Genomic DNA, 16,081 nt, shown 5'->3' with positions numbered 1-16,081 from the left:
AGGAAAAGCTCAATGTCCAGTCGGCTCTTGGTAGGTTACTCTTGAAGGTTAGATCGCATGGGATCCAAGGAGAGATAGCTGATTGGATAGAAAATTGGCTTCATGGAAGGAAGCAAAGGGTGATAGTGGAAGGTTATTTTTTGGACTGGAGGCCTGTGACTAGTGATGTGTCTCAGGGTTCGGTAGTGTGCACATTGATTACTACTTTCCCCTCCGTAACTATTCATTAAAAGTATTTCATCATCTGCAAAATACTTTGGGATGACTTGAGTCTGTGAAGTCATTGTATTAATGCAAGTCTTTCTTTATCTTTGGAGTTAAGCGGTTTTTGTCATTATCAGATATTTTAGTGTCGACAAGCAGAGAAACACCAAAAAATAACATTTCATAGTATTGAGTGTAGAAGTTGGGATGTCATGTTGCAGTTATATAAAAGGTTGGTGAGGCCACATTTAGCGCATTGTGTTCAGTGTTGGGCACCATGTTATAGGAAAGATGTTGTCAAGCTGGAAAGGGTGTGGAGAAAATTTACAAGGATGTTGCCAGAGCTTTCTCTGAGCCTGAGCTTTCGGGAGAGGTTGAGTTTGTTCGGACTTTATTCCTTGGAGCACAGTTGGATCTTACAGAGATGTACAAAATCATGAGAGGAAGAGATTAGGTGAATGCACAGTCTTTTGCCCAGAGTAGGGGAATTAAGAACCAGAGTACATAGGTTTAAGGTGAGGGGGGGGAAAGATAAGAACCCGAGGGACAACATTTTTACACAATGGGTGGTGGGTGTATGGAACATGTTGCCGGAATGAGGTAGTTGAGGTAGTAGGTACTATCGCAATGGTTAAGAAACATTTTAACAGGATAGGTTTAGAGGGAGATGGGCCAAATGCTGGGAGGTGGGAACATGTTGGTTGGCGTGGGCAAGTCGGGCATGTTTCCAAGCTGTTTGACTCTATGACTCTGTAACATTTATTTTCGTGAATCTTTTGCCCTTCTGCAAGGAAAAGAAATATCTTCCATTCTACTTTCCCAAAAATAGTTTTAAGGACTTCCAGGGAAGTTAAATCTACAATATTCAGTATTGATTTCTTGGCCTTACCACAGCGTTATTATAATAGAGGCTATTGCATTAGTGTGATATTTTCCATGTCCCACATTAGCATTCCTGAAGCCTTTTGAATAAGGTTGCTAACATCATACCAAATAATGCCAATTTTGTGCTGTGGTTCCCTTGGAGCTAAATTGAGTTTGTCCAAAATGCAGCTTATACATGATTCTCAAAGCAGGAGCTCCAGTTTCATCTGACAGCTTATTCCAAGTTTCCTCAGATTTCCAGTAAATTAATTTTAAAATATGGTAATATTCTGCAGAAGAGGAAATAATGAAATGACATTGAATGGGTCGTTTGCGGCTCACTTTGCAGTGAGAAGATCATGAGTACAATGGTCTGCCGTTAGATCTCCTGCAATCAGGTGCAGGTAATGCAGAATAAAATCCGCAGGAAAAGCTGACCATGGCAAATTCAACTTTAATGATACTGTATTGCTTTGAAATAGCTGCAGCACCACAAATGAACCTTCATCAAAGAGTAGTCAACATAGAATATTGCAAAGTACAGCAAAGGAACTGGCCCTTCTGCCCACAATATCTATGCTGATCATGATGCTAATATAAATTAACCTCATCTGCCCGCACGTGATCCATACCCCTTCCATTCACTGCTTTTGCAAGACTTTTAGAAATGCCTCTCCAAAAGTCTCTTAAACACACTTTTGCAATGCAACAGATTTATCCCCGTTGAGTGAAAAGAATAGTTACTGTGTTTGAAAAAAAAAATTCTTAATTGAAAACAATGTATTATTTCTGTCAATATGCCATATGAAAGTTAGTGACAGGAAACATCACGGTCAAACGGGCTCAGTTTAGCTGAGTTAATTTCTCTTTTGGCACATCCTGTCAGTTTGAGTTGGCAATTGCAGCACTTTGTTGGCTGAAGGGAACGGGAATGAAGTCCCCTGTTACTCAGTGTGGAACAGCTCACTATTTTGTTTTGCAGATGTAACAGTTATAGGTTGAATGTGATACCTCTTATTAACTGACAACATATGAACAACGGTCCCCAAAGCCTCGTTTTTTAGAGCCCCGACAAGCCAGGCCACTTCTGGGATGGCTTCTACCTCAGCCTTTGTTTCTACAAATCAGCAAATCTGCAATATGCCTCTAGTTGGAGAAGTCTTGCAATTTATTTTTCAAAGTACCGTATCCAAGTTAAATGTTGACAGAACCATTGAAAAATGACCTTTCAGGGGGAAAAAAGTAATCTTCTTTTATTAAAAATGTATCAGGGACTGTGTATTCCTTAACAGAGTGAGGTTTCGTCCAGTTAAAGTTTTTTGTTCAGTAAAGAATATAGCAACCATCCCACTTTTAATTCAGTGGGATTTACCAGACTGACTGTCAGGGGAACATTTTGTTCATATTAGTGAATCTGATAAATGAAAACTGTGCAATGGCAAAGTGGAACCACACATCAGAGATTATACACAGTCATTCTGTCCAAACAGATTTGATACGCTTTGCATCTTACTGTATTGTTTTCAACATTTGTTTGTTGTTCATAACATTCTTTCTTAAAATTGCATTTAATCTTAAAATGACAACGTACAGCATAACCACATGTTCAAGTGCAAGCTCAAGACATTTCAACATTAATAAGTATCGAACTGCTGAGATGGAAGCAAACAGTGAAACCCCAATGGGGCAAACGATCTGTGTAGACATCTGACCCTGCAGAAGGAATAGCTGAGTAATACAAGTGGAGCTCAATGTCAACCAGTCCTACAATTATCATTATTTAATATGACACCAAAATGTTACCCAGCTTGAGGTTGAGTTAGCCGTTAGTTGCTTTGAGTGTCCTTGTAATTTTGAAATGGTGGTCATGGTGCACTCAAATATTTCATAGGCAAATTGTGTTTGACATCTATTTAAGTGAGGATGTTAAAACACATCGGGGGAACATCAGGCAGAAGTATGAAGAACAATGTGCAAAGCTGAGTTGTTGACAAGCCTACCATTACAAAGTGCAGCGTTGCAGCTTATGCCTCCTCTTAACCCCACATACCTAGCCACCCATTCAGCAGAAGGGAACGACCTCCCATCAGTGCTGTTCAACTCGTCATCAGTTAGCTGCTAAATAATTTATTCTGTTTTTTTCATGGTATTTGTGCATTACCGGCATGAACATATTCCCTAGTTGTACTTCATTTGTAGGTAGTTATCGCTTTCTTAAACTGCTGGGCGGCACAGTGGCGTCACGGTAGAGTTGCTGCCTTGCAGCACCAGAGACCCAGGTTCGATCTTAACTACGGGTGTTGCCTTCATGGACTTTGTACATTTTCCCCATGACTGCGTGGGTTTTCTCCAGGTGCTCTGGTTTCTTCCCAAATTCCAAACACTTTCTGGTTTGTAGGTTAATTGACTGTGGTAAAATTGTAAATTGGCCCTAGTATGTAGGATAGTGCAAGTGTACAGGGTGATCGCTGTTCGGCGCGGACTCAGTGGGCCATATGGCCTGTTCATACACTGTCTCTCTAAAGTCTAAATTACTGCAGTCCAACACTTCTACAAACATTTCCTTTCAAGTTGCTAAAGTCTACATGGAAGAGTACATATTGATGGGCAAATTGGTGACTGCTAAGTCTCTGCGCAATGTAGACATAGGATGTTGATTACATTGGTATCAACAATAACAACAATAACTTAACTCAGAGGTACACTGACGGTTATTAGAGATGTAAAAGATATTTTTGACAGCCATGTTAGGACCGTTTCAAGTAAAAGATGTAATGGAAAAATCTGCCTGTCATGACTTTGATGAGTTTTATACAGGAACTGGAAGTAAATGGAATGAACACACTGAAAAAGGTCAATAAAATTACTTATGTTAGAGTCATGTTGAGTGTTTAGCTAACCAGATGGAAAATAAATATTTTGATAATATTTTTAAATAGATTTGATGGTAGAATATGCTCAGTTAATTTGGCAAAACATGGTCAAAAATGCTAGACCATAGAGATGAGGTTAGAGTGGCTGTCCTTGATGTCAAGGCAGCATTTCACCAAATGTACCATTAAGGAGCCCTGGTAAAACCAGAGCCAATGCAAAGCAAAGGGAATACTCTCCGTACGCTTGAATCACACCTCAGACAGTTGAAGATGCCTGTGGTCTTCAAGGGTAAACATCCCAGTGACAGGATATTGCTGCAGGAATTCCTCAGAGCAGTACGTCTTAGACCCACCATCTTCAGCTGATTCACCAGCAACCTTACTTCCATCGTCTGGACAGATGACGACATATTTGTTGCATAGGAAGGAACTGCAGATTCTGGTTTACACCGAAGATAGATACAAAATGCTGGAGTAACTCAGCGGGGCAGGCAGCATCTCTGGAGAGAAGGAATGCGTGACGTTTCGGATCGAGACCCTTCTTCAGACTGAGAGTCAGGGAAGAGGGTAAGGAGATATGGAAGGGTACAAAGAAAATGTAAGATGTGAAAATGGCAGATCAAAGCAGACGATGCTCAAGGAAATGTAGAATTGTTCATTGATGACTGAGGAGAAGGTGACAACGAGGCATAGAAACAGTAAAATTAGACAAAGACATACAAACAGTAAAATTTTACAATTAGGCAATTAGTCATATTTGTTGATGGTTTCGCAATGTTCAATTCCATTAGCAGCTCCTCAGAAAACAGAGCAATTCATATCTACATGTAACCAACTTGACAATATACATATATGAGTTCTAATTGCTAAGCAGCATTTGTGCAACCCACGTTCCAAGCAATCTTTGGTGATGATGATTCTATATTGTCACATGTACCGATGTACCTAGGCACAGTGAAAATCTTTGTTTTGCATACAATCCAGTAAAATCATACTATAGATAAGCACAATCATAGATAAATACAAAAATGCAACAATTGTAGTGTGATAGTAAACAGGAGTTTAAAATGGCAACAACATCACCAGCTTCACCCACCCTTTCCCCCGTCAGAACAGGGATAGTGTTCCCCAAGTCCTTACTGTTCACCCCACCTACCTCCGAATCCAACATATCATTCTCCGATGTTTCTGCCAACTTCAACGCCAAGCTACCGCTGGTCACATCTTCACTTCCCCACTCATTTCTCCTTCCTACAGAGACTGCTCTCAACACAACTCCTTCGTTTGCTCATCCTTCCTCACATTCTCTCCAGAGAAAGTTCGTTTTCTGCAGAATTTCCAGACCTTCTGGCTATTTTCACTTTCACATAAATGCTTTGTACTATTTTGAGAAAGAATAAAAAATGTCTCCATTGCAAAGCTCATGGCTCTAATTGTGATTCATCCTCTCCCAATCCAAAGCACAGAACCCTTTGCCAATGACTTTCCAAAGAAAAGTAGACTCCTGCAAAGCACAATGATCTACCTGTACCCACAGTGGCATCTTCATGAGGTCTCAGGCCAAACACTGGGTGTGCTTGGGCCTGACCATCTTTATTGTATGAAGGGACAACATTAAACAAGGTGTGGAGCAGCCCATCTTTAGAATACTGGGCATTTATACCAGACACGATCTGATGTTACAGTTACCCACATCAATAATTCTCAAAGTGCTTCTTTATCATTTCTATGCAATATGTTTAATCATATTTAGATGTATGTATTCTATCTCTTTCAGCAAGTGTAGGACTCCTACCCATTCTATTAATGGATTTAAAGCAAAGAGGGCGAAGTAGAGAATCCCACTCTCTATAAACAGACTCACCAAACTCATCTCCAAATGCCTGGACCTAGGAGTCAGCACCTTCCTCTGCCACTAGATCCACAGACCATGTCCAGTGAGGATTGGTGACAACACATCCTCCACAAGAATTCTCAACACTGGCGTCCCTCGAGGATGCGTTCTCAGCCCCTTATTATCTATATACTAAAACTCTCGTTTGGTTGTTTGTTTGTTCCTGAACTGCAGCCAAAACAGTACAAGAAAGCCCTTCAATTTTAGGCCCACCTTACTGACCGTCTTCCCTTTGGTGCTAATGGAAGAAGTTTCATTGAAATCGGTGTTATATTTTTAAAGTTATTCACATTTTAAAGTTTAAATCTATCTCCTAGGGAGGGAGGGGGAGGGAGAGAGGGAGGGGGGTAGAGGGAGGGGGGGAGGGCCGGTGGGGGAGGGGGTGGAGGGAGGATAAAGGGGTTTGTGGGGGATGGAGTGGGGGTAGGGAAAGGGAGGAAGGAGGGAGGGGGAGGAGGGAGGGAGGGGGAAGAGGGAAGGGGGGGAGGGGAGGGTGCTGTACCAATGCAGGAGAGGTTTGGTTCCAACGGGTCCACTTGGTCTAGTATTCCCTATACACTCACAACGGTGTGACCAGATTCTGCTCAAACTCCATCTACAAGTTTGCAGATTATATTATAGTGGTGGGTTGAATCACAAATAAATGACAAGATGGAGTGCAGGTAGAAGATAGAGAGCTTAGTAACATGGAGTGAAGACAACAACCTCTCCCTCAATGTCAGCAAGACAAAAGAGCTAGTTATTGAGACATAAGGAAGCTTGTGTCGAACCCAAAATGCTGGAATAACTCAGGGATCAGGCAGCATGTCTGGAGGACATGAATAGCCAATGTTTTGGGACAGGACCCTTCTTCAGACTTAGTAACTTCAGGATGTGTGGAGGAGTACATGCCCCAATCAGCATCAATGGTGCTGACGTGGAAATGGTCGAGAGCTTCAAATTCCTAGACATAAATATCATCAACAATTGGTCATGGTCCAACCACATTGAAGCTACGCACAAAAAAACATACCAACGCCTCTACTTCCTCAGGAGACTAGGGAAGTTTGGCATGTCTCCAACAACTCTTACCAACTTCTACAGTAGAAAGTATCCCATTGAGATGCATCACAGCTTGGTTTGGGAAAGCTCTGTCCACGATTACAAGAAATTGGAGAGAGTTGTGACTGTAGCCTAGTCCATCACACAGACTAACCTCCCCACCATCAACTTCATCTACACTTCATGCTGCCTCATAGAGGCAGCCAATAGAATCAAGGACCTTTTCCACCATGGTCATTCTCCCATGTCTAATGGCGGCATAGTGGTGCAGCTAGGAGAGCTGCCGCCTTGCAGCTCCAGAGACCTGGGTTTGATCCTGACCTCTGATGCTGTCTCTATGGAGTTTGCTCCTTCTCGCTGTGAAGTATGGATTTGCTCCAGGTGCTCCAGTTTCCTCCCACATCCCAAGGCCTTATGGGTTTGTAGGTTAATTGCATAGCATGCAGGGTGTAGATTAAAACCATTGTGAGCAGGTGATTGATAGTTGGGGTGGAGTCGGTGGGCTGAAGGGCCTGTTATCATGTTGTATTGCTAAACCTGATGGCTTTCGATAATGGGTATTGAACGTATTATTGCAGCCTCAGACCAACGGTCAATGCCTTTAGTCATTGCACGAGAGAGAAGGCAACCGTTGGCTGAGAAACATTGCCGGGTGGTTCCTGCAGTGTCAGAATCACTACTAGCTTTGACAGCTAGAGGGTGCTTCCAAAGTGACGATGTTATGGAGCTCTTTGTTTTATTGCTTTGGATATTCAGCAGAGGGCACCATAGGATGGAAAATAATCTCACAACAATTGTTAAAGCAAATGACAAACTGAATTCTCTGTTGATAAAATAAGAAGAGTAAGGTTAGAGTTTTGCGAAGAGTACCCAATTGCCTGGTGGGCTTTGCACTGTGGACTTTGTTATTGAGAAATTGGGCCACATTTGTTTTCACCACTAATTGACCTTTGAAGTTCAAATTGGCACCCCTGGTTGCAGTTCAGTAGCAATTTTGAAAAATACGGATGTCAGGGGTTATACGGGGAAGGCTGGAGAATGGGGTTGAGAGGGAAAGATAGATCAGCCGTGATCTATCCTCTCATGATGTTGGAGTAAACTTGATGGGCCGAATGGGTAAATTTTGCTCCTATAACCTATGAACAGTCGGCGGCAGGTTCACCGTTTGCCACACGTGATGTACAGAGAGTGACGTCAGCTATTTGGAGGATTGATAGTGGAAACTGGGTCATGATTTTTGGCTTCAGGCACATTGTTCCATGTGCTGCTGCCTGCAGGGATCCTGGATCACTGGGCTCTCACCCACAGCAAAATCCACAGGAAACGTTGTGGGCTGCATGGCACCTCAGGAAGGTATTGCTACAACCTAATGGGAGAGTTCTAGGATCAGTGGGCATGGCTCCAGAATAAAAGGAACGTAACTTTAGAAAAGAGATGATGAGGAATGTTGTTCGCCAGAGGGTGGTGAATCTGCAGAATTCATTGCCACAGACGGCTGTGAAGGCCAAGCCTTTGGGTATTTTTAGATTTTGAGATACAGCGCGGAAACAGGCCCGTCAGCCCATTGGGTCTGCACCGCCCAGCGATCCCCGCACATTAACACTATCCTACACACACTAGGGACAATTTTTTTTTAACATTTGCCCAGCCAATTAACCTACATACCTGTATGTGTTTGGAGTGTGGGAGGAAGCTGAAGATCTCGGAGAAAATCCACGCAGGTCACGGGGAGAACGTACAAACTCCGTACAGATGGCGCCCGTAGTCAGGATCGAACCTGAGTCTCCGGCGCTGCATTCGCTATAAGGCAGCAACTCTACCGCTGCGCCACCGTCACGCCCTTTAAAGCAGAAATTAACAAGTTCTTGATTAGTCAGGGTCCCAATGGGGAGAAGGCAGGAGAATGGGGTTGAGAAGGAAAGATAAATCAGCCATGATTGAATGGAGGAGTAGACTGGATGAACCTGACGGAGTGACTTCTGGGCTGGTGCATCTCTTCATTTGTGAATGACTGTCTGGATGGAGCTGTAGGCAGGCATTGAAACAAGACTATAATGAAAATAATAATAATATATTCCTTCATTTGTCCTATACTGGGGAAATTTGCAGTGTTACAGCAGCAAAGTGGATAGCAAGAGACAATCATTATAAATAAAAATAAAGATAAGGATAATTGTCATGATTTACTGTGTTTTTTTTAACTGTTACTGTTAACTGGTCTGTTGACTGGTCTGCTGGGAGTAGAGCTGGTTGCGCAGTCTCACAGCAGTGGGAAGGAAGTATCTCCGATATCTCTCCTTCACACACTTGGGGTGAAGGAGTCTGTCACTGAAGGAGCTACTCAGTGCAGTGACAGTGTCCTGCATGGGGTGGGAGTCGTTGTCCAGCAGCGATGTTATCTTTGCCATCATCCTCCTCTCTCCCACCGCCTGTACTGAGTCGAGGGGGCAACCCAGGACAGAGCTGGCCTTCCTGATCAGCTTGTCAAGTCTCTTCCCCTCCACTGCTGAGATGCTGCTGCTCCAGCAGACCACTCCATAGAAAATGGCTGATGCCGCCATAGTGTTGTAGAAGGTCCTTAGGAGTTCCCCCTGTACTCCAAAGGACCTTAGTCTCCTCAGCAGGTAAAGTCTGCTCTGGCCCTGCCAGGGGAGAAGAGGAAGGGTTTGTGTTTAGTTTAGCTTAGTTTAGTTTAGTTTAGAATCATGGAGTCATAGAGTCATAGTGTGGTACAGCGTGGAAACAGGCCCTTTGCCCCAATTTGCCCACACCGGCCAACAATGTCCCAGCTACACTTGTCCCACCTGCCCGCATTTGGTCCATATCGCTCCAAACCTGTCCTATCTATGTACTTGTTCAACTGTTTCTTAAATGATGGGATAGTCCCTGCCTCAACTACCTCCCCTGGCAGCCTGTTCCATACACCCACCATCCATTGTGTGAAAATGTTGTCCCTCAGATTCCTATTAAATCTTTTCCCCTTCACCTTAAACCTATGTTCCCTGGTCCTCGATTCATCTACCCTGGGCAAAAGACTCTGTGTATCTACCCAATCTACTCCTCTCATGATTTTGTACACCTTATATGATCACCCCTCATCCTCCTGCCCTCCAAGGAATAGAGACCCAACCTACTCAACCTCTCCCTATACTCAGACCCTCTAGTCCTGGCAACATCTTCGTAAATCTTCTCTGTACCCTTTCCAGCTTGACTACAGCTTTCCTATAACATGGTGCCCAGAACTGAACACAATACTCTAAATGCGGCCTCACCAACGTCTTATACAACTATAACATGACTCCCAACTTCTATACTCAATACTCTGACTCATGGCGGCCAATATGCCAAAAGCTTTTTTGACCACCCGATCAACATGCGACTCCATCTTCAAGGAACCATGAACCTGCACTCCTAGATCCCTCTGCTCTACAACACTCCCCAGAGCCCTACTATTCACTGTGGACGTCCTGCCTATGTTAGACTTCCCAAAATGCAATAGCTCACATTTCTCTGTATTAAATTCCATCAACCAATCCTCAGCCCACCTGGCCAATCGATCAAGATCAAGATGTATCAAGATTTAATTTAGTTTAGTGTAGTGGTACAGCGTGGAAACAGGTTGATTGGCCGACTGATTCCGCGCCGACCAGTGATTCCTGAACGCTAGCGCAACCTGCACACTAGGGACAATTTTACCAAAACCAATTAACTACAAACCTATACGTCTTTGGAATGTGGGTGGAAACCGGAGGACCTAGAGATAACCCAAGCGGTCACAGGGAGAACATACAATCTCTGTGCAGACATCACCCATAGTTAGGATCGAACACGGGTCTCTGGTGATGTAAGGCAGCAACTCTACCGCTGTGCCACTGTGCTGCCCTTTACAAATTCATAATAAGAGGAATTGGTTTCATAACAGGACTGGTATTCATTTGAGTTGCATCATCCAATGCCTGGGTGGTGCAGATGTATCTGATTCAAGACTGTATTGGTGAGCAATGGTTTTGAGTGTTGAATGGAACCAAGTATCAGAGCACTCAACTTGACATATCTCATGAAATCATAGAAATTCTTTCTGCACTATTCCCAGGCACAGTTCAAAGTAATCTGGGCAGTGATTTGTGCTTCAACATCTTATTATCTCCTTTTCACTGCTTTCAGGGCCCTCCTAACATCCTTACATGGAGGTCATGCCCCCATCCTCAACCTCGTTCACCTTGATGTTTCGGACCATGACTCCAAACCAAGGCATACTTGTTCCACAGCCCTGCTTCCTCTCCGGCCATTTCCAATAAGCAGCAAAATACCCACTTCCAGTAGTACTCTGGCTGAGTGGAGAAGGACTCTTTAAATGTTGGAGCCATTGCACCACTTAACAGAAGAATGGGTCAGCAGATTTATAGTACTGAGCCACTAATCACTGCGAACCTTACACCAACGAGAGGCCGATTGCCCACTCAAAACCTGCATGGACACAATTGGCATGATCATGATTGAATACCAAATGCAACTTACTTCAGCACAAGCATGCAGGAGGTAAGCACAAAACATAGTTCGAAGCAATCCAATTTCCAGATGTGTTTCCAAGAGTTTTTTTGTGTTCTCCTCTTTTAAATACTTCCGGTGCATTCCAATGCAACTGGTGTTGCTCACCGGGAGTGCAGATTCCTGAAGCCGACAGGATTTCCTGAGCGAAAGCACATGCAGAGGATGGAGTTCCTTAAAATTCACCTGCATTTCCAGATTTTGAGAAACCATCTCCTTGCTTTGCATCATGTGGAACATGAACTAGGGAACAGGGTGGCACTGAGGCGCAGTGGTAGAGTTACTGTCTTACAGCCCCAGAGACCCGGGTTCGATCCTGACCACAGGTGCTGTCTGTACCTTCTCCCTGTGATCGTGTGGGTTTTCTCCGGGTGCTCCAGTTTCCTCCCGCACTCCAAAGATGTACAGGTTTGTAGGTTAATTGGCTTCTGTAAATTGTTCCTAGAGTGTAGGATAGTACTAGTGTACGTGTGATCCCTGATTGGGCAGACTCAGTGGACTGTCGGGCCTATTTCTAAACTAAACTAAACTAGAAGCTTGGAAAAGAGAGCATCTTTTATTTCTGCATCTGGGAGATGCAGCAAGCAGTTCAAGTTGATGAAGGGGTGGTCAAGATTTTTTACCATGGGGTGACCTTGGTGTCACATGCATTAAAAGTTCTGATGTTGAGATACTTCTTGTCAAAGAAATGAACTAACAAGACAGCAGGTCTGGTGAAAATAAATTATAAACCATAAATCATAAAGCACATCCATGCTAATGTGGTGTCAGCAACAAAGGAATATTTTGATGCTCCAGAGATCATTCAAGTCTCATGCCACAATTCTGTTTATTTTTATCAGTACCTGAGCGACAAGGTTATGGAGTTTCACCAGCACTAGTTAGAGGCGTCAAGTTTTCAAGAAATAGAAGGGAGCTTTCATTATCAGCCAAGCATTAACTTGGCAGCAATGGGTTGACTTCCCATTATGTATCTGCCCTGATTTTCCTTTCTATTGAGTTCCCTCATTGCACACATGCTGAAGTTGAAATTCAACACCTTTCACTATTTTAACAGAAGCTAAACTTTCTTTAAAATCATATAATTTCTCCCTTTCTCTGGTCTCTGGTCTCCCTTCCTCCTCCCCCATGCCTAGAAATCTTAAGATTGACATCGGATGCTGAGGACAGCAACATTAGCCCAAGCTCAGAGCCTTCGTACCAGTGGTATAGCAAGCTTGTTAAAGTTTCAATTTTGGTACATACAGAGAGGGCCTGTTCAAAACTGCATGGTAACTTCCTAGCTTTCATTTCCCTGATCTAATCTTGCAAGTCAGAGTTTCTTTGCTATAATGCCTTTGTGAGAGAGAAAAAAATGATTGGAAGGCCATTAATCACATTCCAGAAAATATCCATTCTTTTTCATCTGGCCTTACTGCATAAAATAATGGGTATCCCTCTCAGAACATTATATTTCAACATTCCCTGGGATGCAATGACACATTTCTTGTGTATTATTTGAGCTCTTTGCAAATGCCAGCCACTGCAGGGTGCACTGGATTGATGCACAGGATATATAAAACAGCTACATAATCAGCAGCTCCAATTCCAAACCATTTCTGCCTTTACTTTGGGAGATTGAAGAAAAGTTTCATGTCCTCAAATGTCTGAAATATAGTTTGATCTCCCCAATAATGCATTTGCTCAGAAACTGAGCCAATTTGCATCTGTTTTTGATGCATGAATTTGTCTGAAGTATTTGCAGCCATTCACAAAGTGAGTCCCAGCTGCATGGGGATTGAATCAGGTTATTCTAGACATCATGCTCCTGAACACCAGTTTTATTTGCCTGTCACATTTCCCCCATGTCAAACCATTAATTGGATTAGTTTTGTAGCTTACAACCTTATTTAGATTGGAATAAAATAATGAGTATGTCAGGCTGAAACAATGCATGATTCATAGTGCCATATTTATTTTCAATATATGCTCGCATTAATTTTTTATGAGGAAACAATCAGGGCTGACAGCCTCTATAAAGGCCGAGGCTTCTGTGAACTGGTAAACACAACTTACATACCCTCAATCACTGGGACCCCTGGTTACCACTGAGCACTGAGAACCATTGGGCCCTCTCCTCAGTCAGAAGGAGACCATTGACCTGTTACTTCCCTTTCCACCCTTTCTTCCATTTCTTACTCAGTTTCCTTCCCCACATTCTCTTCCATTTCCATAGGCAACTGCTGCCTGTGAAATGCATGGACTGGGAGTTTATAGTTGACACAAGGAACAAATCAGGACAATGGTTTCTTAAATCAACAATGTCCCAATTCCGGATTTTTTTTCACGATTTCCAACATGTCGATAGGGTTTTACTCTGCATACCAATAACCCTTAGTTTCTAGACAATAGTTTCCATTCTGGGGACCATGTATGGAGAAGTTAGTTCAGTTGAGTTTATTGTCAAGTGTACCGAGGTACAGCAAAAGCTTTTAGTTATGTGGTAATCAGTCAGCTGAAAGACAATACATGATACAATCAATCCATTTACAGTGGATAGATACATGATAAGGGTATAACGTTTAGTGCAAGGTAAAGGCAGCAAAGTCCGGTCAAGGATAGTCCGAGGGTCATCAAAGAAGTAGATAGTAGTTCAGCACTGCTCTCTGGTTGTGGTAAGATGATCCAGTTGCCTGATAAGAGCTGGGAAGAAACTGTCCCTGAATCTAGTGGTGTGCCTGATGGAAGAGGGGAGGAGGGAGGGGTCAGGGTGCAACTCGTCCTTGATTATGCTGCTGGCCTTCCCGAGGCAGTGTGAGGTATAAATGGAATTGATAGAAGGGAGGTTGGTTTGTGTGATGGCCTGGGCTGCGTCCACAATTCACTGCAATTTCTTACGGTCTTGGATGGAGTTGTTGCCAAACCAAGCTGTGATGCATCCTGATAAAATGCTTTCTCTGGTGCATCTGTAGAAGTTGGAGAGAGTTGTAGGGAACATTCCAAACCTCCTAAGACTTCTAAGGAAGTAAAGGGGGTTGGTGTGTCTTCTTGCTCGTTGCTTCAATATGGGTGGTCCAGGAGAAGTTGTTGGTGATATTCCGAGGAACATGAAGTTTTCGACCATCTCTACTTCGACACCATCAATGCAAACTGGGCTATGTGCTTCCTGAAGTCGATCACTATCTCCTTTGTCTTGCTGACGTTGAGAGAAAGGTTGTTGTCTCGACACAGGGACACAAGGTTCTCAATCTCCTTCCAGTACTCCGTCTCATCATTATTTGATATCCAGCCCACAATGGTGGTGTCGTCTGCGAATTTGAAAATGTAATTAAATTTGTACATGGCTGCGCAGTCGTAGGTGTACAAGGAGTAAAGAAGGGGGCTGAGAACGCATCCTTGCGGAGCACCAGTGTTGAGGTATTAAGTGTTGAAGTTAAGACTGTTGTTCTGAGAACAGAATAGGTCAAGTGGACAATTAGTAGTGCTCAATATTATGAACGTTTTAATAGGGTATGAGAAATCATTTCTCACTGCCATTAAGATCAGCAACCAGAGGACACATATTTAAGATAATTGGAATTTATTTTTGATGCTGTCATTTGTTCTGTTTCAAATACATTGCCTGAGGGGTTAAAGGAAGCAGATCTAGTGGATTTCAAAAAGAAATTGGATACAGGAGAAAAAATTGCAAGAGTGGTGAGGGAAGAGGAAGTAATTGGATAGTTCTTTTAAAAATCCTTTGAAGGCTGGTGGCCCATTTGGCTTCCTCGCAGGATGTAGAATTCCATGATTCTTCTCCTTCTTTCTGGAGGAGAGAACATATTCTTTTTACACCAGTTGGTAATTGTATTGGTATTATCACGTGTACTGATATTCAATGAAAACCTTGCATGCTGTCCAGGTAAAAATAAACATCCGTACAGGATTTCAATGAAAAATATACATATATACATTGGGTACTGCAAAAACATGAAGGAAACAGAGTGCAGAATATGCAGATTAAAAAAGTGAAACGGCCACAACGAGGTACATTGAGGGACTGGTATATGTCTTTAGCTTGTGAGAGATCCATTCAGCATTCTAATTAAAGCAGAGAAGAAGCTGTCCTTGAATCTGGTGGTAGGTGCTTTCAAGCTTTTATATCTTTTGCCCAACAGGAGAGGGGAGAAGTTGAACAGCACAATGGAATGGCGGTAGAGTTGCTGCCTTACAGAGCTAGAGACCCACGTTCGATCCTGACTACGGGTCCTGCCTGTACGGAGTTTGCACATTCTCCCCATGACCGCTTGGGATTTCTTCCACAATCCAAAGACGTACAGGTTTGTAGGTTATTTGGCTTCTGTAAGTTGTAATAGTCCCCAGTGTGTCGGATAGTGCTCGTGCACGGGGTAATCACTGGTCAGCATGGACTCGATGGGCCTGTTTCCACACTGTAATTCTAAAGTCTAAAGGAATGATTGTTCGGGCAGCAGGCAATGGTGGTGAACGAAAAGGAGACAATAAGTTACATTTACTATTAATTTAGACGTTTGTTGTTGGAGATATGTGCAGATGGAACATAGCACAGGATCAGGCCCTTCCACCCATATTGTCTGTGCTGAACACAATGCCAAGTTAAATTAATCTCCTCTGCATCCCTCCATTCCCTTTACATCCATGTGCCTATCTAAAAGCCTCT

Source organism: Rhinoraja longicauda, chromosome 1 (genome assembly GCF_053455715.1).
Source record: "Rhinoraja longicauda isolate Sanriku21f chromosome 1, sRhiLon1.1, whole genome shotgun sequence".
Lineage (NCBI taxonomy): Eukaryota > Metazoa > Chordata > Chondrichthyes > Rajiformes > Arhynchobatidae > Rhinoraja > Rhinoraja longicauda.
This window is presented reverse-complemented; position numbering follows the sequence as displayed.